A 12,012-nucleotide genomic window follows, 5' to 3' on the forward strand; every position below is an offset into this window, starting at 1 on the left:
TATCAGGGGGTCCTAATTCAAGAAGCTTTTTTAAATAAGAAATTTTGAATTTATATTTGATTTTACATTTCAAAGTCAATTTTCAATAATCAGAAAAGCAGAAAACAAATTTTGTATGCAAAGGAAACAGATATTTACAGATTAATAAAATAAATAGTGAGGATCAGTAAAATCCAGACTATTAGTACTTTATTATTACCTGAAAGTTTCTACCTAAAACATGTTTCTTGTCTTCAGTACAACTGAGCAGACACAAATTTCAAATCCTCTTAATCCTTTAAAAATCCAGATTTAAAGTGGCTTAACCATAATCAGCAACTGTAGAAGTTTATGTGCAAAGCAAAAAACATAAAAAGGTATGAATTTATTGAATTTATGGCTATTCTCTAATACAACTTTGCTAGAATAGCTCCACAGAGCAGAAGAAGATAATCTGGCATCTTTGTTCAGCTTCTCTAGGTGTTCAGCTTGTGTTTCTCTGAGAATATTGCATGTTTTCATCTAAGATTATATGTCTTTTTCTAATAAATGCTTGTTTAATTTTAAATTATTTGTCTTTATTTAAAAGGTTATTTATTCTCCTGTACTTAAACCCTACAGTTGTCATTTTGGTTTGGCTTGCAGAGAAACTGGGATTATGTACATGATGCTATTTGTCAAAATACTGATGTTGTATAAAAAATATGCAATTTCTGCTCCTGTCCATTATATTTCTTTAAAGAGACCTACATCCTGTGTGTTTTTAAAGAAAAAACTGAAAAATAAGAAAATATTAAAAACAGATTTAAAGAAAACTATTTGTTTAAATGTGTGACTATAGCTATTTGAAAAATATGCAACAGGTCAAGAAAACCAGAAGAAACCAGGTGTATATGTACTTACATATAAACATATATCTGTACCTATGTGTGCAGGTTTGTGCTTCTGTCTGCACAACATAAAGACATAGAATGCTGAGCAAAAGAAGAAGCAATGAGGTCTATTGATCTATATGCTTACCATGAGCTCCACTGAAGTCTTAAGGCTTGTTTTTTATGAATCAGGTCTTCCAGAGCAATTATTCACAAGAAGTTGCAAATTTAAGTCTAAAATGTTTTTTAAAAAATTAAATTCAACCAACCAAACCAAACCGAACAAACAAAGAAAAAAAAAATTTTAAAAAAAGGTGTACACAAAAAAGCAACAAACCTCTCCTTTGCCTTCATTTGCCTTGCAGGTAAATGGTCAGTTAAGGGGTAGTTTATTTATAAGATAATTGTGGTTAGCCAGCTAGCCAGCAGCTACTGGTAGACCATGGTGTTATTCTTTGCTTCATAATATTCAATTTAGCTCAAGGTTTGTTGGATATAAATGTTTTTTTACAAAATTTTAAACAAACTGACAAAGCTCATATTAATAGTCCAAATTATTATAATCATGGTGCCATAAATTTTGAATTCTCTGGATATTCGGATGGGACCAAGAATTATGCTTTAGTTTAGTGAATTCTCTGGGAACTTTTGATTGTGCTAGCTCTCTCATAGAGAAATTCTAGAAACTACAACATGACACCTGTTCATCTGCTGCTTTCTGAACATAATTCAGTTGCAAAGAGAACAAAATGTTCATCGCCATCGGAAAAGCAGAATTTTTTTGTTTCCTTATGGAGAAATAATTTTGTTAAAATAAGTTCTGTGATTTCTACCAGGGCTTATTTTTAGCTCTGGCTGAAAAATCATTGCTAAAACCTTTTCCCCAGTTCTTCAATTTCAGTAAAAAAGACACAGTAGTTTAGTGGTAAAAAGCTGTGAGTGATTTTGCAGTAAGGCAGGATTTATTGGTGAACCTCTTTGCTTGTTGTTTACCTTCAGTAGAAGTTGTGCCTACTGTGGAAGGTCCTGCTATCCATGGTCAGTCAAGTAAGGAGAAGTTAATCACAGTTTATAGTACTAAACTGCTGCTTTCTAAGTCTTGTGAGAGCTGAGAAAGAAGTGAAAGAAATTATTTTCTGACCCTAAACACCTTTTAAAAATTAACTTGCTTCAGTTGGCCTTACACAAAAAAAAAAAACTCCTTAATTTTCTAACATTTTTATTACATTTATTATTACTTTTATAGAATACAAATTTGAAGAAAATAAAGTTTAAATTGTTTATTTTAGAACACTTTAAAAATGTATTTATTTTTAAAAAATTAATAATGTGTTGAATTTTGCCTGATTCCAAGATATTTGGACAAAAAAAAAAGGCTTATTTAGTGGCTTTGTATAGAAAGTATTATCACTTTTTTTTTTTTTTTTTCCTTTACAGACTGGCTTCACAGGAATTCCTAAACAAATTCTGCTAAAAATACTTCTTAATGATTTTTTTCCCATGCATTTATTCTTTCTGCAGCCTAAGGGGCTTAGTCCATTCTTAGTCTAATAAAAATTGCATAAGTTCAAAGTAAGTCAATATGAGCAAATGGTTTCAGAGGCTTTCACTGAAGCTGCTCTGCTCAGGTATTCTTGTAACAGTATCTACAAGTTTATTGTCTCTTCAAGAGATTGATCCTTTCAGCTGACTCTGGTTCTTCCAAACAATGAGCTACGACACTCAAGACTCCACAGTGAGCTAGGATTACATATCCATTGCAGAAAAAGAGAAACAGTAAAGGAATTAAATCTAAAATATATTTGAAAAGAAATTAAATTGTATATAATTTTTAGCATTATGTTTTTCTGTTGGCCATTACAATGGAAAACAAATACGTTATGATCCTTTCCTAAGACACAGTAAATTTACAGCTTCGTATTGTGAACGTATTCTGGAATAATTTCAAGAAAAAGAAACATTCTCATCTGTCTCTATTGCTCACAGAAACCTGTGCAGAATTTAGTTAAGTCATCTATCTAACTCATTTATCCATTTGGAGCAGAATTAATTTTACTGCTTTTAGGAGCTTATATTCTGGAGTAGTCACCTAGATTTCACTTTATGGCCTTCAATGACAAACCTCAGTAAAGAAAAAAAAAATATATTGATATAGATAATTACCCACCAAAATATCAATGGAGGTATGAAAAGGCTTTTTTGGAGGTTGTGGTTCTTTAAGAATCCTTAGTTGCAGCCCCTGAGTAATGAGAAAATGTCCAACTCAATAACTCTAAATTGGATTGAAGCAGTTCACAGAGATGCAACATCAGAAGAATTGCTGATTTCAATTATTTCACAACTGCTAGATGTATTATTATAAATTAGAAGTTTATAAAATCTGAAAGTAATCATGGAGCACAACTGGGAAAGAAAAGCTGACATGAGTGGGGGAAGTATCTTCTCAAGTGTTGAAGAAGGACTCAGCAGATTATATAATTTTTTAAGAATAGTAATAGCTTATACATTAATATAATATCTGAAACAAAATAAAAATCCCTGGTTTACTCAGGAATTAATTACAAACACACATTATGAGGATGGTGATGGTACTGGCAAACCACAATAAAGATATGCAAAAACATTCTTGTAACTTTTAAAATGTGCACTGAGAAGATTTAAAAAAAAAAAAAGTTGATAAATTTTGAAGGCTTCAATTTCCCCTTTTCTTCCCCCAGGTCCATCATCCAGGTGCTATTCATTGTTCTGGGAAGATTATCTCTGTCATATGTCGTAGATACTTCTGTTAGAATTAAACCACAATTTGTGAAAGGATAAGAAAAATTATTGTCCTGCTTATTTTCTCTACAACGTAGACTCATGGTTCTCAGTTTTGCACTCTTATTTCCTTTAAAAAGGAAAGTTGAATTTCCCAGTCTTCTTCTACATTTGAAGGATTTGTTCAATATAGAACTGAAAAAAATCATACCCTTGCTAAAAGAGATATACTGGCAAAGAGAATTTGGCAGTGCAGCTTACTCTATGTGGTAATTTGTTCAACTCATTTAACAGAGTTAATTTACTAGTATAGACTACTTATTTACCTCAATCTGGGAAAGGTAAGAATACCTCAGGTGCAGTTGGGTTTTTTTAAATGTAGAAAACCTTTCCCATGGTCTGAAATTTCCCCTAACACACACAGGGATGAGATGCTCCTACAATTCTGCACGTGCTTCCTACACCTTTTAATATTTATATGCATTTTTCTTTAATTACACGTTAGTGTATGCAGTAGCAGCAATTGATAGCAAGTTCAGACCTTTATAACAACACTCCTCCAAAGCTGAACAAACCTTGAAAGAGAGATCTATTCTTAAAATAATTAGAAGGAAGGAAATCAACCCCAACCCTGCACACACTTAAGCACCTGCAGAACTTAATGCTGTGAATGCTCAGTTGGAGATCAATAACAAGCATTTAGCATACAGTTAATGCTTTCTTCAGTGATTGCAAGGTCAAACTCATTTTTCCCTATTTAAGTTGTAGGGACACCTTAAAGACATGAGATAAATGCACTTAAGGACATCATTTTCATATGCATGATAATTTATGACAACTAATATTAAAATTGAGGAAAATATTGGTGCTTCTCTGAGACTTTTATTTCTAGATCAACTGTCACAATAATAATATATTTGAAAACTACTTAACATGGGTGGAAGGTATTTTGAAATCCTATTCTGCAATGTACCTGTATTTCCCTATATGGCAGTAAATCAAGCTCTGACTAGTATAAACTGGTTGTATTTCTAAAGCAAAATGAAACCCTAAACAGACCAACAAAAAAAACACCAACCCCTGAGTTTTTGCTGCTTTTCATTGCATCTCCAAAATACTTCTCTAACACTTCCTTTATTTTCTGTACAAGGTAGACTCACGGTTCTCAGTTTTGCACTCTTATTTCCTTTAAAAATAAAAGTTGAATTTCCCAATCTTCTTCTACATTTGAAGAATTTGTTCACTATAGAACTGAAAAAAATCATACCCTTGCTAAAAGAGATATGCTGGCAAAGAGAATTTGGCAGTGCAGCTTACCCTATGTGGCAATTTGTTCAACTCATTTAACAGAGTTAATTTACTCTTACACCTGATTCCAAGGTGTAATGATACCACATTTCCACATTTCACATTTTTTCTGTCCCAAGACATAAGACATCCACACAACCAGCAGCCACACAGAAAGACAATTCATGTGGCCTAGAGCACTCTCTGCTTTTGTTATGAGCTTGTAAAGTTCCATAAAATCAAGTTATTAGAGCAGATATAAGGAGCAAAATACCTAATTTACTTCTGAGCATGTCCCTACAGACACCATGAAAGTTCAGAACACACAGACCACACTTTCCCATTCTGAGCAAAAGATAAGAAAAGAAGGAAGTGCAATTTGTCTCTGGATGATGCAAGGAATTAGATGAACCAAAATTTAACCAAAACCAAGCAGGAAGTTGAGCTGACAAGGACATCTTGGTAGAGAAGAAAAATGGCGACATGCTGTTTTGTCCTGGGGAGGTTGAGCGCTGGCTAACATTTCCTGCACTCAGCAGGATATAATTGCAACATAGTAGAGCAAAATGAACATCCTATGCACAAGTGACTACAAGAACATAGCTGGGTTTTTTCCTAGTTCAAGCATTCTTCTACTTGACAATTCTGTGCTTCATTAAATGAATTCAGCCCTTTCACTCTTTTTTCTTTTTTCCAACCCAGAACTTAAATTTAGACATCAGCTCCTCCTTCATTACTTGCCAATACTTGACAGAAATATTTCACTAGAGACATGATGAAAGAGAGGATTCATTAGCAAGAAATATCACTATACTTTTGTAGCCTTAAAAAAACAATCATAAAGAAGAAAGTGGGATGTATTCTTGGCATAAACAAATATATCCTTAACAGAGGAAATCACCTAATTGTGTATAGCTTTAGATAGATGTGTAATATTTCTTAATTTCAAAATCTTCAAAATCACACAAAAAAAAAAAGACCAGACTAAAATGATACAGAGTTTTACAGAGTACACCTGGCCTAAATTCATAATAGATTGACTTAAAAAACTGGTGCTGCAAGAACAGGTGGAAAGCATACTCACAGAGCTATGGTGTGACAGAAAGCCACATGCGCTATCAGAATTGGAAACAGTTGTGTATTGAGAAGCTCTGATAGGTCATTGATACACTATCAAAGAAAAATAATACTAAAAGGTTGTAACATTCAAATGACAGAAACCATCAAATTCAGAGAAGTGTTGCACAGGAAAGCATCAGAATTGACTGCTTATATACTAATCTGTGAAGTATAGTTTTAAAGATCATGTGGAGGGTTTAAAACCCATGTGGAGGGTTGACCTTAGCTGGCTGCAAGCCCCATCTACTCTGTCACAGCCCCTTCTTAGAGAAGAGGGGAAGAAAATAAGGTGGTAAAATTTGTGTTGACATAATTTCAATTTACTAAGAAAAGCAAAAGCTACACACAGAAGCAAAGTACACTACATTCCACCAGTAGGAAGATGTCCAGCCATTTCCAGGAAAGCAGGACCTCAGTACACATTGTGTGCATGTGCTAGGGAAGCCAAACTGATAACCAGTAGACCCATTTTCACTTCCTTTTTCTCAGCTTTCTTTGCTGAGTACAAGATTATGGGAATGTCAGATTTCCCTTGGCCAGTGTCTCCAGATGTGCTGGCTGTGTACCCTCCCAGCCTTTTGGCCATGCCCAGGGGTTGAAAAGAAAACTTTGACACCATGCAATCACTGCCCAGCAGTACCCAAAACTGTGTGTTATGAACACCAGCCCAGCCACAAAAGCAAAACACAGAACTATATGCACTGCTATGATGAAATAAACTGCATTGAAGCCAGGCAGACAATGCTAATCCCAGGAGCACACATGTGGACAGTGAGAAAGCATGATCCAAGGGTTTATTTGATGTGTTGGAGAGAAGTGTGCTCATATGCATATGCATATATGCATATTGTAATCAGATGCATACAAAAAATTGATAATGTATTTATCAAGTTGTAGCAAGCAGAAGGTAACTCCCTTTATTCTTTTTCTGCCTTGTCACCAGGAACTTGCTTGGACTGGAGAGAAAGTGTGATATTAAGAGCTATCTCACTGCTTCTGCTCTTTTACACAGGAATCACATCTGTGACAGCCTCAGTCAAGGTCAACAAAATGAAAATGATCCTTTCTGAGTAAAACAGGTCCAATGTGAAGATATAGAAAAATATTCAGCACATTAATTTTTTCTAGGTGTACCTGCAGCCTGAAGAAATATACTAAAGATCAAAAGACATGAGCAACAAATATGTCCAAAGTGATTGTGTTCCTAAAGATAAAGTTGAAGTTTGACCATGTTTATTCTTTCCCCTCTTAATTTTAAAGTAAGCTCGCTTCAGGCTTAATCCTTATGTGTCAAAGAGAACAAACACAACAGAAAATGATTTAGGGAGAATTTTCACACTTGAAGGTGTTATGAAGTGCTTGTCTCAAGGTCTGATTAAAAGCTTTTTTCCAACCAAGTTTATTTCAGGCTCGAAATTAACATGGAAATATTTACCACACTGGTTTATCATCTTGGAAAATGTACAGAGCTCTCTCCTTCCCTGTCTTCAGGTCTTTGTGGTCTGGGGACTGTGAGGGAGTCTGGGCCACTTTTGCACCTCTGCACCTCAAGATCTCTCTTGGTCTTTGATAGACACTTTGGGACATAAATAAAGGAAATCCAACTCACCCACTAATCTCAGCATTAGAAAATAAACACCTGTGAAGACAGTGCAACATTTTCTTATAAATTCTAAGGACCATTCTTCTCTGTTCTTGAAGAAGACTTTTTCTTTCCTTTTCAGAGTTTCTTTCTGTGCAAGCAATTGCTAAGGAGCCAAATCATTTAGGAGCTAATTTTCAACATTTCCAAAACCCTTGATCTCAACCCCTCCTGTGGAATTATGCATATGCAATTAATCTGGTTCATTGCCAGACACCGGGTTCCAGCCTCTTTCAGAGGATGCCTTCTGTCAGGCCGGGTTCTGAAGATGCCAAAGGTCCCTGCTCACCTAAGGAACTGTATAAATGAGCCTTCCCTTCCTCTTACATCATATATTAAACAGAACTGAGGGTAGATAAAGAGGGCTTCCCATTCTTCTGGATAGGATAGGTGATTTTAACCCTTTACAAGGTATTTCCTGATCTATGTCCTCTTAGAGCATGTAGGAAGTTATCTCCTGCTGCCTGTTTTTCGAAGAGTCCAATTGTCATTGCAAGGTAGATCCAAATGAAAAATATCATGCATTCTTCCACCTGCCCCTCAAACCTGAGATAAGTATCCATTCATATCTGCAAATGTAACTTTGCATTTCCCTGCAAAAATTCACCTACTCCCCTATCCAGAAAATTGGGGAAAAAGAAAGAAATGAAAAACGTTAACTTATCCACTGTTTGGGGCACCATAGTCTGCCTTCTCTCACCTCTTTGATGCCTTCTTTTCTTTTCCACAAGTTCTTGCATCTTTTACTTTACAAATCATTTGAGGTGAATCCGCAACTTTCTTCTTGTGGTCATATAGCACACAATGTATCTCAGCGCACACAAAGGATTTTCAGGGGAAATAGAAATACAGAATTCTTATGGAATAATGTGCTAGAAAGTCTGAAGAGGCATCATTACCCAGTTTTGGGACCAAAGCAATAGTGGAGGAAGAGTCACAGTGGAATGTCTTGTGCTCCACCCTGGCTGCCAAAAGTATTCATAGAAAGTTTATAACAAATGGTGCTGAGGACATAGTCTTTTTTTTTTTTTTTAATTGGGTTTCAAGCTGACTGCAAGTCAAATTAGACTATAAAATTGCTATATATAACTATAAAATAGACTCCATTGCTCATTACAGTGTTTGTGTACTCTCCTCACAAATTATACAGTAAGAATGTCAATAAAGAAAAATCAGGTAAGTCTACAGGCCCTCTCATGTCTCAGTTAATGGGGTTTTTTTGGGTCCTTCAGTTTTCAAAAGTGTATTCCTTTTTAACAGTTTGTAATTTATAATCTTTTTACAAATTCTCTGGTTGTTATTTTTAATCTTGGCTAAAATAAATCTGCATATCATTTATTCATATCTGAGCCTTTTTCCCCACCTTCAGTTTCCTTACAGAGTCTTTTCTAAACTTTTCAGGCCTGAAGCATAGCAAATATCGGTGTATTCTGATTGCATAATGAGGGGAAAGAGCGATGAACAGCATGGTAAAAACTGAAAGAAATAAAAAACATCATATTAGCAAGGCTGCAAATACATAAGGCATGTTAATAGAACAGACTAGAGAGTGAAGCAGTCTGGGCTGACAAAATGTGTCTCTTTTATACATTTTACCTTCTGTAAGAGGAACAGCAAAGAGGGAATTATTGAGTGGAAAAGTAAAATAAATGAAACAATTACAATATTTTATAAACATAAATTGTATTTATATGTGTAAACAGAGTACAATATTTTTTTTTCCCCTAAAAAAGGGCAGTAACATCTCCCTAAGAATTAAGCAGGTTTTGTGCAATCATTCTGTATGATATTTACATTAAATTAGTACATACTGAGACCAGAAAAAGCCCTCGCTGATAGTTATAGTCTACTTAGACTCATAGACACTGGAATTGTGCATATTAATCAGTCTTTTAGAAAGGTAACCATTGGATTACCTATTTTTAAATCTACAAATCCTCCATACCAGTATCTAACATCATGGTAGAAATTTTTCTGTTGGATTATAAAAAATTTTCAAAAGGCTCATTCCTGAATATTTATCACACTATAAATTTATTGTATCAAGAGACTGATTGGGTGTCACAGAACAAGCTTTATTTTGAAAATACTTTAAAACTTATTTCTACCAATCTAAATTTTTATTTATTATAGCTTGTGATACTGTGTGCAGTATACAGAACATCAGAACTTCCTTGTATAGTAGTGTATGATTGCTCTAGGTGTAAAATGGAAGCATGGTAGACAACAGCCATCCTACTATCACCACCTCTCCATATTTTGATTGTTTTAGTCCTTCTGATGAAAATATTTCCTAATTAATAAATGTGACTCTGCATCACTTATCTTTGAATATCTCAGACAGTAATTCAAGCCAAATGACATTACTATTTATTTTAAAAAAGAAGTGTGAGAGAATATTGAGGTAATAAGGTGCACAATTGCCTACCAGATTATTTTAGGGAACCACTGAATTATACTGTAGCTACCAATTTTCATCCAGCTGTAAAATTCAAATTTTAACAGGTTCAAAGAATAATTTAAGTCTGGCCATAAGCCAAATAAGATCACCACTATCAAACACAGAATTTCACTCCAACATTGTTCAACCATGAGGCTGAAAAGGGAATAGAATCCAGAAACACAGGTGCAATATTGTTAAGGTATTAATTATCATTATTTGAACACTTAGAGATAGTATTGGGAAAGAAAACAGAAAAGGTATGTGAAAGAATACAAAATAACTCTTTAAAATTCACAGAATATATCATATTACAAGACAGCTAAAGGTTCTGTTTACTGAAAAAGCCTAAAACAAGATGCAGAGAATGATTTGGTTGCTGTGTTCTCAACAACTTTAAAAACATTATTCCAGGGGATGAAAAAATTCTTAAACCAATAGATATGATTATAACAGGTATAAAAAATATAATTTTGAAATTCACACACACAAAAAAAAGGAAAGGTATCATTAATGTTAGTATTATTGTCTTTAAGATGACTGATTATTCAATAGTGAAAGAAAAACCATGTTTTCAAAGATTCAGTGCTTTAAGGAAAAAAATAATCAAATACAAATCATTAGACTCAGTACAGGAATAACAGTGCAAAATATAGCTGACGTTCCCCCCCTCCTCACACAGCCCCCCGAATAATCAAGCTAGCTCAGAGATCAGAGGCTGTGAGGGGAGGAATATCAGGAGATGGCAAAGATTTCCAAAAGAGGCTCTTACCCCGAGATTGTTGGTTCAGCTCTCTTTATTCTGTGATGTCCTTGTGGAGAGCGGGGCAAAAGAGGACGAACAGGAAATTTCAGGGGTCTATATAGACCTTGGACAGGGTGGGCTTCCCTGGCTCTCCACCAACCCCGTTGGGGCAGGAAGGAAGGATCCAGGGTTATCTTGATCAGAGACACAGGGTCCTGGGGAAGGGGAAACAGAATGCCCATGAGCTCACTGTAACACCTCCCCCTTATTTGTTAAACAAAGTTACAGGAATTCACTGGGCTCAATTCAACCCTGAGTATGGGTTTCCCACCACCTACAGTTGGTGGCGTAGTCAGGCGTCCTCCGGTTAGCCCACTCTATGTGGTTGACTTCTGAGGTAGAAGGTATGAGACCCTTGATAGCTTTGAAAATCAAATGATGCAGGATCCTGAACACCAAGGTTACAAGGAACAAAATAACAAGGAGTAACAAAATTGATCTAATAACAGATGTCCACCACCCCGTGAATCCCCAGCCCTTAAACATTCTTTTCAGCATTCGCAGGATGACAACTTGCATGGGGTTCATCACAGGGTTGAGTGGGAGGTAGTTTTTCTCTAATAGGGAGAACCAAACATTTTAAGAACATGTTAAAGTTTCTGTATCTGCCGGAAGGAATTCATGCTTAGGAACATTCCTCTTCTTCCATCCAGCGGCGTCTTCTCTTTGAAGCATCAGTTACTTGCTTCCTGTCCCCTTTTGTCTGACCTGGATTCTTGGGGACAAAAATTTTCACCCACTTCTGGGGAATCCACCGAGGGCCTGAGGGAGCAGCTACACATGCATAGCCACGACCCCAGGTTACAAGTTCATAGGGACCCTTGGTTTCCCAAGTTTCTGGATCCCTAATAAAGACCGGGGGATGCTGAGACAATTTGAACTGGTTGCCACTGCTAAAATGATGCACAACCGGTGGACTCATGTTTTCAAATGAACAGTTCAGAAAATTGATGGTAAACAAGGCTTTACAGAGCCTCTCTCGTGAAGACTGTTTTACAGAGCTGAACTGTTTTGTTTCTTCAATACCTGCTTGAGCGTCTGGTGTGCACGCTCGACTACAGCTTGACCTGTGGAGGAGTGGGCGATGCCAGTCTTATGTTCCACTCCCCAC

At 35.7% G+C, this 12,012-nt stretch overlaps 1 long non-coding RNA gene across 11 annotated transcripts in view; it reads right to left on the reverse strand.

Annotated features, from left to right (window-relative positions):
* Positions 1-12,012, reverse strand: part of LOC115493798 (uncharacterized) — a 251,267-nt gene that overhangs the window by 41,666 nt on the left and 197,589 nt on the right. For 9 of the 11 annotated variants that reach the window (XR_012053977.1, XR_012053978.1, XR_012053982.1 and 6 more), the window contains 2 exons: positions 10,869-11,056; positions 9,020-9,132 (listed from right to left, as the gene is read on the reverse strand). This is a non-coding gene — a long non-coding RNA (uncharacterized lncRNA). The remainder of the gene's footprint in view (positions 1-9,019; positions 9,133-10,868; positions 11,057-12,012) is intronic. The other 2 variants (XR_012053981.1, XR_012053980.1) reach the window with 1 other exon arrangement.

Source organism: Taeniopygia guttata, chromosome 2 (assembly GCF_048771995.1).
Source record: "Taeniopygia guttata chromosome 2, bTaeGut7.mat, whole genome shotgun sequence".
NCBI classification, from domain to species: domain Eukaryota; kingdom Metazoa; phylum Chordata; class Aves; order Passeriformes; family Estrildidae; genus Taeniopygia; species Taeniopygia guttata.